Source organism: Saimiri boliviensis, chromosome 16 (assembly GCF_048565385.1).
Source record: "Saimiri boliviensis isolate mSaiBol1 chromosome 16, mSaiBol1.pri, whole genome shotgun sequence".
NCBI classification, from domain to species: Eukaryota; Metazoa; Chordata; class Mammalia; order Primates; family Cebidae; genus Saimiri; species Saimiri boliviensis.
This window is the reverse complement of record NC_133464.1, coordinates 86,612,018-86,622,786: the sequence shown is the minus strand read 5'-3', so window position 1 is coordinate 86,622,786 and position 10,769 is coordinate 86,612,018.

The window sequence follows — 10,769 nt, the reverse complement described above, 5'->3', positions numbered from 1 at the left end:
TGGAGGACACAATTCAACCCACAACAGTTCCCTCAAATCCATATACACAGACTATACATGTGGGTCTTTGATTCCAGCCCTGATACAAGTAGCGAGGAAGCAGGACTGCCGAGAGAGGAGAGCGTGAGGTTTAACAAGAGAAGAAATAACATTCCTCTGACCCTTGGTCCTTCCAGCTCCTCCAGGAAGCAGATGGGATGAGCCGTGAGAAAGATCAAAGACAGTCTGGGACCAGAGGGCAGAGTGATGAGCACTCTAGACACCAAAGGGGTCATAAATCACTGTTGGTCCTTTTAAGTCGCTTTTTGTTCCTTTTTATTTTCTCCCTCCACTCTTCCTTACCACTGGCTTCTTCACTCTCTACCCTCACCATTCCATTTTCCATTCAGTCTCTCTGTCATCCTCATTCTTTGAGCCCCAAAGCAAGGAAGAAATATATGATGTGATCAAAGACCTTCCAAAGTACATTTACATTTCCCCATTTCGTTATCAGCACTTTATGAAATGTCGTCATTTATGAATGAAACAACTCGAATGCAGCATTCTGAGGACAAATGGTAGAGCGGGTTTGTAAAGTTCTTTGTGCCTGATGTCAACCAAGGTTTGCTTGAGCCGATTTTCTCAAATCTTCCACCCTGTCGTATTCATTTCCATAGCACCTGGTAAGCATGTACGGTATCTTATTAATCAATATATAGACATAGAAACGAATTAAGAAAACAGGAAGGACATCGCTTAACATTTCTTAAAGGGTTGGTTCACGTTACTGGTTAATTTACTCTAATTTCAATGAGACTTTCGCTTCTTCCTATTACAAATATTTATAAAGTGTCCATTAGGAAGAAAGGATTTTGCTACCATGAGCGCATGATACAGAAATAAATAAGGCCCCTTGCTTTCAAGAAGTTTGCAATTTTGGGAGAAAGATATACTGTATATAAACAACTCTTATATGAGGTAAAATGGGATAAATGCTACAATAGAGGTGCAGAGTGTTTTAGGTGTATTTGAAAAAGAAGGGATTAATATGACTGGGAATGTTCTTAGAAGAGGTAATAGAGTTGGTGCTGGGAATTCAAGAGTGGTAAGTCCATCAACTAGCAGATTCCCCAAAGGACGTTACCACGAGAGCTACCAGAGCAAAGTTGCTGAGGCAGGGCAGAACAGACCGTATTCTGGGAGAACACCATCTGTTGGGTGTGGTTCAAGGGAAGTGTCATGCGAAATAAAGCTGAAAAGAAGTTTAAGAGCCAAGGGTGAAGCGTTTTGCTTTGAATTCTATGTTTAGTGGCGAATCACCAACGTTTCTAATTGGAGGACTAGGAGATCAGTTCGAAGGCTGTTGAAACGATCTAAGAGTCCAGAAGTGAAGAGTTGACCGAGGACAGGAGCAGAGAATGTGGAGAATGGGGAGGCTGGAGGTGTAAGGTAGAGGTGGAATCAAAAGATCCTGGCAGCTGCTGGGATGTTGAAGATGAGGGAAAACACGGAGCAGTTAGAATCTTGGCATTGCCTAGAACAAGCAAGGGTCCTCAGAGGAGCAGCTTATGCAGGGAAAAGAGATGAAGTAAAGAAGGGAGTGACGATTTCATTTTGGTCTAGTGGTATCTGAAGGTTTCTTTCTTTCTTTTTTTTTTTTTTTTTTTTTTGAGACAGAGTCTTGCTCTGTTGCCCAGGCTGGAGTTCAGTGGTGTGATCTCGGCTCACTGCCACCTCTGCCTCCCGGGCTTAAGCAATTCTCCTGCCTCAGCCACCTGAGTAAGCTGAGACTACAGGTGCCCGCCACCATGCCAGGCTAATTTTTGTGTTTTAGTAGAGATGGCGTTTCACCATGTTAGCCAGGCTGACCTCAGGTTGTCTGCCTGCCTCAGCCTCCCAGAGTGCTGAGATTACAGATGTGAGCCACCATGCCTGGCTTCTGAAGTATTTTTGTAATAATGATGTGGGGATGTCCAGTAGGTAGTGAATTGCATTTTTGGGATTTTGAAGAGCAGTCAGGGCTAGGTTCTTAGGTTCAGAGATGAAGATTATTCACTAAAGAATGAATTTTACAGAGAAAGGGGATGACTAGCCCTTTCTATCCTACAGAAATACTGTATTATCCACATTTGAAGTAAATTGATTGTACTGGAGCGACATGGAAACAAAAGCATTAGCATTTACTAAACGTAACTCTGACTAAAGAGGAAAACGTATACAAAAAGGAAAAACATTAATGGGGTAAAAGACTTAAGAATTCTAGGGAAAGAAGTATGTATCACCCTCAGGGCCTAATTGAAAAATTATTTGATTGAAGGAAGTCTCATCGGGGGATTTAAATTTTTCTAATGTGTCATTGGAATGTTGTATATTTACACAAAAATATTATACTCTTTATATTTGGATAGGACAGATTATAGGGCTGTCCAGGTAGCCAAGGAACTGGAAAAATAGTTTTACCTGCTGTGCTTAAGTCCTTCTAATCAAGTAAAAGACATTTCCAGTTTTATTTAATTTGACTATGATTTCCCCAATGGCTGCCCGAAATGGAATGGGCTTCATCGGCAGGTCTTACATTTTCTACTGAGGAAATGTTCAAGAAAAATCTGATTGGTCATTCATCAAGGATATTTCAAAAGGCATCCTACTTTGAGTGGGAAGCTGGCCTCAATGACACCCCGAATGTGTGAGCTTCTCATGTTGTTTCCAGGACTGGGACCTCAGGACTGTGACAGGCACTGTCTGTAAGAAGCTGGTTACTGTCCTCCGGCAATTCTGTTGTTAATTCTCGTGGAACCAAAAGTCGAAAGGACCACAGGAGATTGTAAATAATTAGTGTCTTTCATCTTTCCTCATGATTCTTATTTTCTAATCTTTTGACATTTTCAGTTCTTGGGTGTGAAAAATAAGAATGGAAACATGTTTTAAAGGATGTTTTATTTTGTTTAAATTTTGAAAGTGGCCACAAAGAGAAGATTTATTTTAAGCAGTATCTTTGAAAGTGCATTTCGCCCTCTGCATGTGTCTGCTTTGCCTTCAACTTTCCGCCCTGCTCTGAGTGGCGCCAGAGCTGAGCTGATGCCCCTTGAACTTCCCAGCCTGCAGTACCATGAGTGAAATAAACCTCTTTTCTTTATAAGTTAAAAAAATCATAATTTCGAGCCAACTTTTAGGGTGTAAATGAAAAAATTATCAAAGTATGTTTATGTTATCATAGTTGACAACTTGATACCAATTCAAAATGCCCTAAATGTTTTTGAATTGACTATAACATTGAAAATTTTGTCTATACAGACATGATACACTTAATTACTTAGCTATTTTTTCATTTGAATTTTAATCGCTTTTCTGCGTTTGTAATATGTGTTTATGTTCACTATTGTCATATAATTAGTCCAACTGAAAATGGAAAAACTGAAAATATTCATTGTAAATCTTTTTTTTTTTTTTTGGAGGGGGGAATGGAGTTTCGCTCTTGTTACCTAGGCTGGAGTGTGATGGTGCGATCTCGGCTCACTGCAACCTCCGCCTCCTGGGTTCAAGCAATTCTCCTGCTTCAGCGTCCCGAGCTGGAATTACAGGCAGGCACCACCATGCCCAGCTAATTTTTGTATTTTTTTAGTAAAGACGGGGTTTCACCATGTTGACTAGGATGGTCTCGATCTCTTGACCTCGTGATCCTCCCGCCTCGGCCTCCCAAAGTGCTGGGATTACAGGCGTGAGCCACTGTGCCTGGCTGTAAATCTTTTTAAAACCATTTTTTTCAATAAATTTTTTTAAATTTTAATAGAGATGAGGTCTTGCTGTGTTACCCAGACTTGTCTCAAACTCCTGGGCTCGAGTGATCCTGATGCCTTGGCCTCCCAAAGTGCAGGAATTACAGGTGTGAGCCACCGTGCCCAGCCAGTCTTTGTAAACAAATAAAATAAAATATAACTACTTAGTACCTTCCCCTACTCCAGTAAGGCTTTTATAATAGATTAAAAATAAGACTGTGGTTCTATTGCTTTGCCGTTTTGTAGTCTTAGAGTCAATATTAGTTCAATGTGTAGTCTCGTTAGCAAACATCACAGCCACGTTTACTTTTCTATCAATAGGTGGCACCAGCACACAAGCATCTCATCTGTGTTCTACCCAACAGAAATACCAAGAGATAGGAGGGAAATAGAAAATATTCAGCATGCTCGAAGGCAAGAAACGCAGTTCTGATGAACAGCTACGTTGGGGAGCCATGTGAGATAAGAGTTGTGCTACCGCAGGTAGACACTTCAAACCGTGGACATAAATGCTCAAATACATGAAGTAGTCTGGTCTTTTATTGAGAAACGCGAAAAGAAAAACCAACTTTCTGGGGACATGTCTAACCAGAAAATCTATCTAATTTCTCAAAATAAATTCTGAAGAATGGAGGACACCAGTGATTGTCCCTGTGTCTGCCACTGCCTCACTGGCAGAGGCAGAAGCTGTGTGAGAAAGCAGGGAAGAAAAAGCAGGAAGAGTAGGAATAGGACGACACTCAAATGCCCCCGGACTCCGAAACTTCAATGAAGAAAAGTGTTGTGTATTTTCTGCTTATTTTTTTCCTAAAAAGTTAAAAAAGCATGCTGATCACATAGATGACTGAGAAAATGACCTCAGGGGAGAAAAACCCCACAAAGTTGAAAAATTGATTATAATTATCATACAATGTTTCTCGTCACTTAATAGTTTTGCATTTGCAAAACTAGCACACTTGAAAATTTACTTTTATTAATTTTGTCTTTTTCTTTTTCGTTCTTTTTTTTTGAGACAGAATCTTGCCCTGTCTCCCAGACTGGAATGCAGTGGTGCCATCTCGGCTCACTGCAACCTTTGATCTCGGCTCACTGCAACCTTTGATCTCGGCTCACTGCAACCTTCGATCTCGGCTCACTGCAACCTTTGATCTCGGCTCACTGCAACCTTCACTTCCTGGGTGGAAGCAATTCTCCTGCCTCAGCCGCCTGAGTAGCTGGGATCACAGGCATCCGCCACCACACTTGACTGATTTTTTTGTATTTTTAGTAGAGACGAGCTTTCACCATACTGGCCAGGCTGGTTTTGAACTCCTAACCTCAAGTGATTCACCTGCCTCAGCCTCCTAAAGTGCTGGGATTACAGGCGTGAGACACTGTGCCCAGCCCTTTTATTAATTTTCTCTGAAGAAGCAGTGCAATTTGAGTGTTTATCACCAGAATGTTGCCAACCTTCACTACACCAAGGTTTCTTTCAAAATAAGCTAAATTTAATTTTACATCACCTTGTAAAAATCTAGTTGCTGTTAAATTTTCTTTTTAAATTAAAATCTTTGTTGAAATAAAAGCACTACAATTAATGGATTAATTCAATACCTCTGATTCTCCTTTATTTATTTGTGAAATATAAAGGAGGAATATTTTAAATGTTTTCCATTGTTGTATGACATTTTGTATAAGAATGATATATGATTTAGAGCAAGAATTAAGAAAATATAAACACCCAAGTACAACTAAATATCTTGTTATGAATTCTTTAAAATTTTCCCCTCTAGTTATACACTGACAAATTTATTTTGAATCTTCCCTAATGTCAAACATCTATGTGGGTATAATATGGCTCAGGTGGTTTTTGGACTTTACAGTCTTTGGAGTAAAAATGCATTGCTTTGAATATATACATATTACTTGAATATCTTTTGCTAATAAAATATTTCTTCTATTATCTACTTTTCCTGATTTCCTATGGAAGCTATAATTATATCTCAAATCCTAATTTTTAATCAAATACTTAAAATTAGTAATTCTCCTTAGCAATTCAATAAATTTTGTAAACTAATCTTAATACTCCTCAACGGTACAAAATACTTTGGAAGGTGAAGCATTAGAAAATAACTTTAGGAAACATACACTATCCATATAATGTACAGTGGTTTTAAATATTATATTTTTCATAAAATTATGAAAAATAATTATAGTTTTTTCATAAAATAATTTATATTTTATTTTATATTTTTATATTTTTTCATAAATATTATATTTATGAAATTATATTTTTTCATAAAATAATTCCCAAGATTCCTAATGACTCAGCTTGCCTGAATTTGATAATTGTCTTGTATATATCTATCTCCAGGTAGATGCTAAGGTACTTGAAGCCAAATTACTTTCTTGTGTATTTCACTGATAATATTTTGCTCTATTTTCTCTGCCTTCCCTGCTCCTTGAATCCTTCGTAGTCTGATATCATGTCTTAGATGGATACTGATCCTGTCTGGGGTTCTGAAAGGAGTAATTCAGTGTCCTTTTTGTCTGTAAGAAACCTGCGTTTTTCTTGGCTGTGCACTTCTGCTACCACTATTCCAACTGCTTTCTTCCAGAATTTTGTAGTTTTTCGCTTGCTGATGTGTCTCCTGATCTCATTATTACTTAGGTTTACATTTTAACAGAGTATTAGAAAAGAGAGAAGAGAAATGCGTATGCGCAATCTGTCTCCTTTAACTAGGACTAAAAGTAGCTTTATGGCTGTTTGAGTGAGAATTTAAAATATTAACTTAGATTGGTGGTTCTTAAAGTATAGGCCTTGGACAGCACATCAAGATCACCTGGGTGTTTGTTAGCAACGCAGAATCTTGGACCTGTCCTCGGCCTGCTGAATCAGAATTTCAGGGATAGGGCCAAGCAATCCATTCTTTGCACTCCAGGGGATTCTATTGCAAGGTAAAGTTTGACAGCCATTAATTTAATGGACAGTCTTAGGACATTGTTTCTTTGTTAACCTATTTGTTTTTATATGGAGTGAATGTTTGTACTTCTCTTTATGGGTTTCCTTCTTTTGACTTTCTGTTTGTTTGTATGTTTATTTATTACTGACTTCTTAAGGGCACACCTAAATTCTCGTCCTTATTCCTTTGTAATATAAGCATATATCTTAACAATTTTGTGAAGTACCAATTTTGCTATATCCTCACAAGTTTTCAAATACAGTATTTCTAGCATTCATTTATGCATCAAAATTTTCCTTTATATCTTCTTTTATCCCCTTTTCAAAGTTTAAAAATTCCAAATTCAAAACTTTGGTTTATCCTTTTGTTACTGTGTTGTCTCAAGTTTAGAGAATGTGGCCTGTGTGATATTTCTCTAAAATATAGAGACTTGCTTTATTTTACTTTCTGTAAATATCTCATTTGTACTTGAAAAGAACGTATATTTTCTAATTATTGGCTGCATTCTGAATATGTTCATTAAGTCAGTTTCACTCACTGTGTTATTTGAATTCTTCTATAGCTATAGTTCTTGGGGTTTTTTGTTTGTTTGTTTCTTTGACTTGACTTTTCTCTTTGAGACAGACCAGTTCTGTGAAGAAGGTCATTGGTAGCTTGACGGGGATAGTGTTGAATCTGTAAATTACTTTGGGCAGTATGGCCATTTTCATGATATTGATTCTTCCTAACCATAAAGATGGAATGTTTCTCCATCTGTTTGTGTCCTCTCTTATTTCGTTGAGCAGTGGTTTGTAGTTCTCCTTGAAGAAGTCCTTTATGTTCTGTGTTGAACTTTCCCTGCCCCCTACATCATGATGGTAATTTCTCACTTTCTTCCTGCAGCTCTAACAACATTTGCTTGATACACTTTGACATACATAAATTTTAGAATTGCAGTGGTTTGGAATTTCTTTTTCTATATCTTTACTTTAAGATTTTCCATAGTCTAGATGCTTTAGGTCTGGTTTTTGTGAGCTGCATATGGCTGGTTTTTGCGTTTTTTATTGGAAAATTTTGCCCACTTTTATTGTGATTATAAATATATTTCAAGTTTTTCAATAATCTCACTTGGTGCTTTCTATTGTCTAGCTTTTCCTATGCTTTTGCCCCTTACCTCTTGCCTTTTAAGTACTGATTTTAAGAATTTTATTCGTTATCTCCCTGTCTACTGATTGAAAATTATTACATTAAAAAAAAGAAAATCATTACATTCTATTTTCAGGCTTGAAATCTTATTATGCATGCAATCATCCCCTGTTATCCATGGGTGATTGGTTCCAGGATCCCTAAGGATATCAAAATTCATGGATGCGCAAGTCCCTTATATATAAAATAGTATAGTATTTGCACTTAACTTATGCGTATCCTCCCATATGCTTTAAATAATCTCTATTACAATGTTAATACTATGTAAATAGTTGTAACACTACATTGCTCAGAGAATGATAAGAAAAAAAGTCTGTACATGTTCAATATAGATGCGACCATTGTAGGCTCAAGTCTTTTTTCCATCTGTCATTGATTGAATCTATGAATGTGGAACGTGTGGATACAGAAGGCTGACTGTACTGACTTTATTAACACTTCCAATCAACATTTTAGCTTCCTTTTGAACAATTCAGGTCCTTAGAACACTTTAGCACTGATCACTTTCTCCCAGCTTACATGTGATTTTCATTCAGTATTTCATTCTATCCTTTTTCTTATCTTTACAAATCAGACACTGGTGTTGATTAAAAAAACAAATATTTCCTTAGATTTTCCCACAATTTAAACAAGTTATTGGCCCACCATTTCTTCCTGTATTTCAGTTCCTGCTTTTGAGATACTTTTTCTTTTTTCTGAATACATCTTTTAGGAGTTCCTCTAGTATATAGTCTATTGGTGGTAAACACTCCCAGTTTTTAATTTATCAGAATATTTCTTTATTTTGAACTCTTGAAAGATAATGTTTCTGGACATGTAATTCTAGATTGATAATTACTTATTCTCAGCACTTTGAAGGCATTTAATGGCCTTCTTGCTTCCATGATTGCTTCTGAGATATCTACTCACTATTCAAGTGTTGATTCTTAGTGATCTGTCTTTCTGCTGTTAAAAAGTCTATCTGTAATGTTCAGTTATTTACTAAGATGTATCTAGATGTAAATTTTTTCTTGTCTTCTTATATAATGTGGTACTTCCAATGTCTATGAATTCATGTCTTTCTTTAGTACTGGAAAATTTTATCATTATGTTTTCAACAACTATCTTTTCTCCATTTTATTTTGTCCTTCTATTAGACTTCTATTTTCCATTTTCCTGTTATCTATTAATGCCGCTTTCAAATTTTCTTGCCCATCTATGCTGTATTCTGAATAATTTCTTCAGATCAGCCTTCCAGTTCACTGATTTTTTCTTCAACCGTGTTTTCTGCTGTTTAATACATTGATTTTTTTTATTTTGACAATTGCTATTTTTTATTTCTAAACTATAAATGTTTCATCTTTAATAATTTCCTATAGCTTGATTTTTTTGTGATTTCAGCAAACATAATATACATAAGTATTTTATAGTCTATGGTAATATAAACATCTGAGGTTTCTGAGTATCCAATTCTGTTGTTTGTTATTTCTGTTGACTCCCACTTTTCAGGATTTGTCTTTTCTTTTTTGGCTTCATGATTTTTTGATTGAGGGCTCATATTTCATTGATTTTAATGTGTGGAAAACCTGGGGACCTAATTGAGTTTGTTTGTTTCTGCTGGAAGCCAGGCCCTTGCAGACTCTCTGGCTAAACCATTGTATCTTAAGTCAACTCCCCTCCCTTTGTGCTGGCTAGGTTAATAATAACATTTATCCCTGGGGCAATGCTACCCTTTAGCTATTCTTGTAACTCATTATTTTTTATTCTTGTAGGTTTCTATTATGAATCAAGTAGATTAGATTCGTTTGCGTAATTTTAATAAATCATTCAAAACACATCTCAGTGATTTAAAATAATACAAGTTGAATTCTTAGCCATTCAAGGTCTGCTGCAGGTCAGAGCACCTGCATCTACAGCACACCTGTGCTCCATGCTGTGATCTACCTGTCCAGGTTACTTTGTTCTCTTGGCTTCACTATCTTAACGTGAGGCCTCAACTTCATGGCATATAGCGAAGAGAGAGTGTAGAGAATTATACATGCAACTTTTCCTTTGTTAACTCAAAAGCGATGCTTACCATCTGTTCATTTTTAACTGTACAGAACTAGTTATGTGACTTCCCACTGCAGGGGACCTGAGAAGTACAGTTTTCCATGCGCCCAGGAAAGAATGAAGAACCAGGTGTCAGGGAGGCCTAGCAATGCCTGCCATATCTTAACTACTGTAAGCCTAGCAATGCAGCGAAAATTGTATATTATGCAGGACTTATTTGTTTCACAGTGAGAGGGCCTACCAGACTATCTAGCCTACCATTCTGCTGGATTGGAAGTTCCTAGATTATTCTGATATGGCGCTAAAATTGAGAAGCAATAGATGCCACAAATCTTACTTTGATTTTTAGAAAATTTAATTGACTAGTTCTTCTGAGGTGTGTGGAATTAGGAGATACTAGCTAATTTGATTTACCTAACAGCAAAAACTTGTATTCTTTAAATTAAATACATGGAATTTAGTAGACATTAGTTTGGACTGAGACAGAATAGAGTAGGCCGTATAAATATAAAGGAATATTTTTTAAAAATGTGGATCAAACAGGACGGAAAGGTAAATAATTTTTGGAAAAATGTATAAGGCACGCATGCTATAATTCACCACTATGCTTTGAGCATTTTTGGATGCCTCTTGGATAAGTATCAATAGTGGTACTCAGGTGAAACCATGAATTCCAGAGGATTTAGGATGTATAACACTAGTGGAATTAGTTCTTTTTAATTTTTATTAAGGAAATTAATCTTCTTACTTTTATTGATTAAAAAACACGTTGTGATAGAAGTTTATATGGATTTTTCCCCTAGGCTCTGGAATAAGCTACATTAAGAAGCACCATAAAACATGTCATGATTAACAA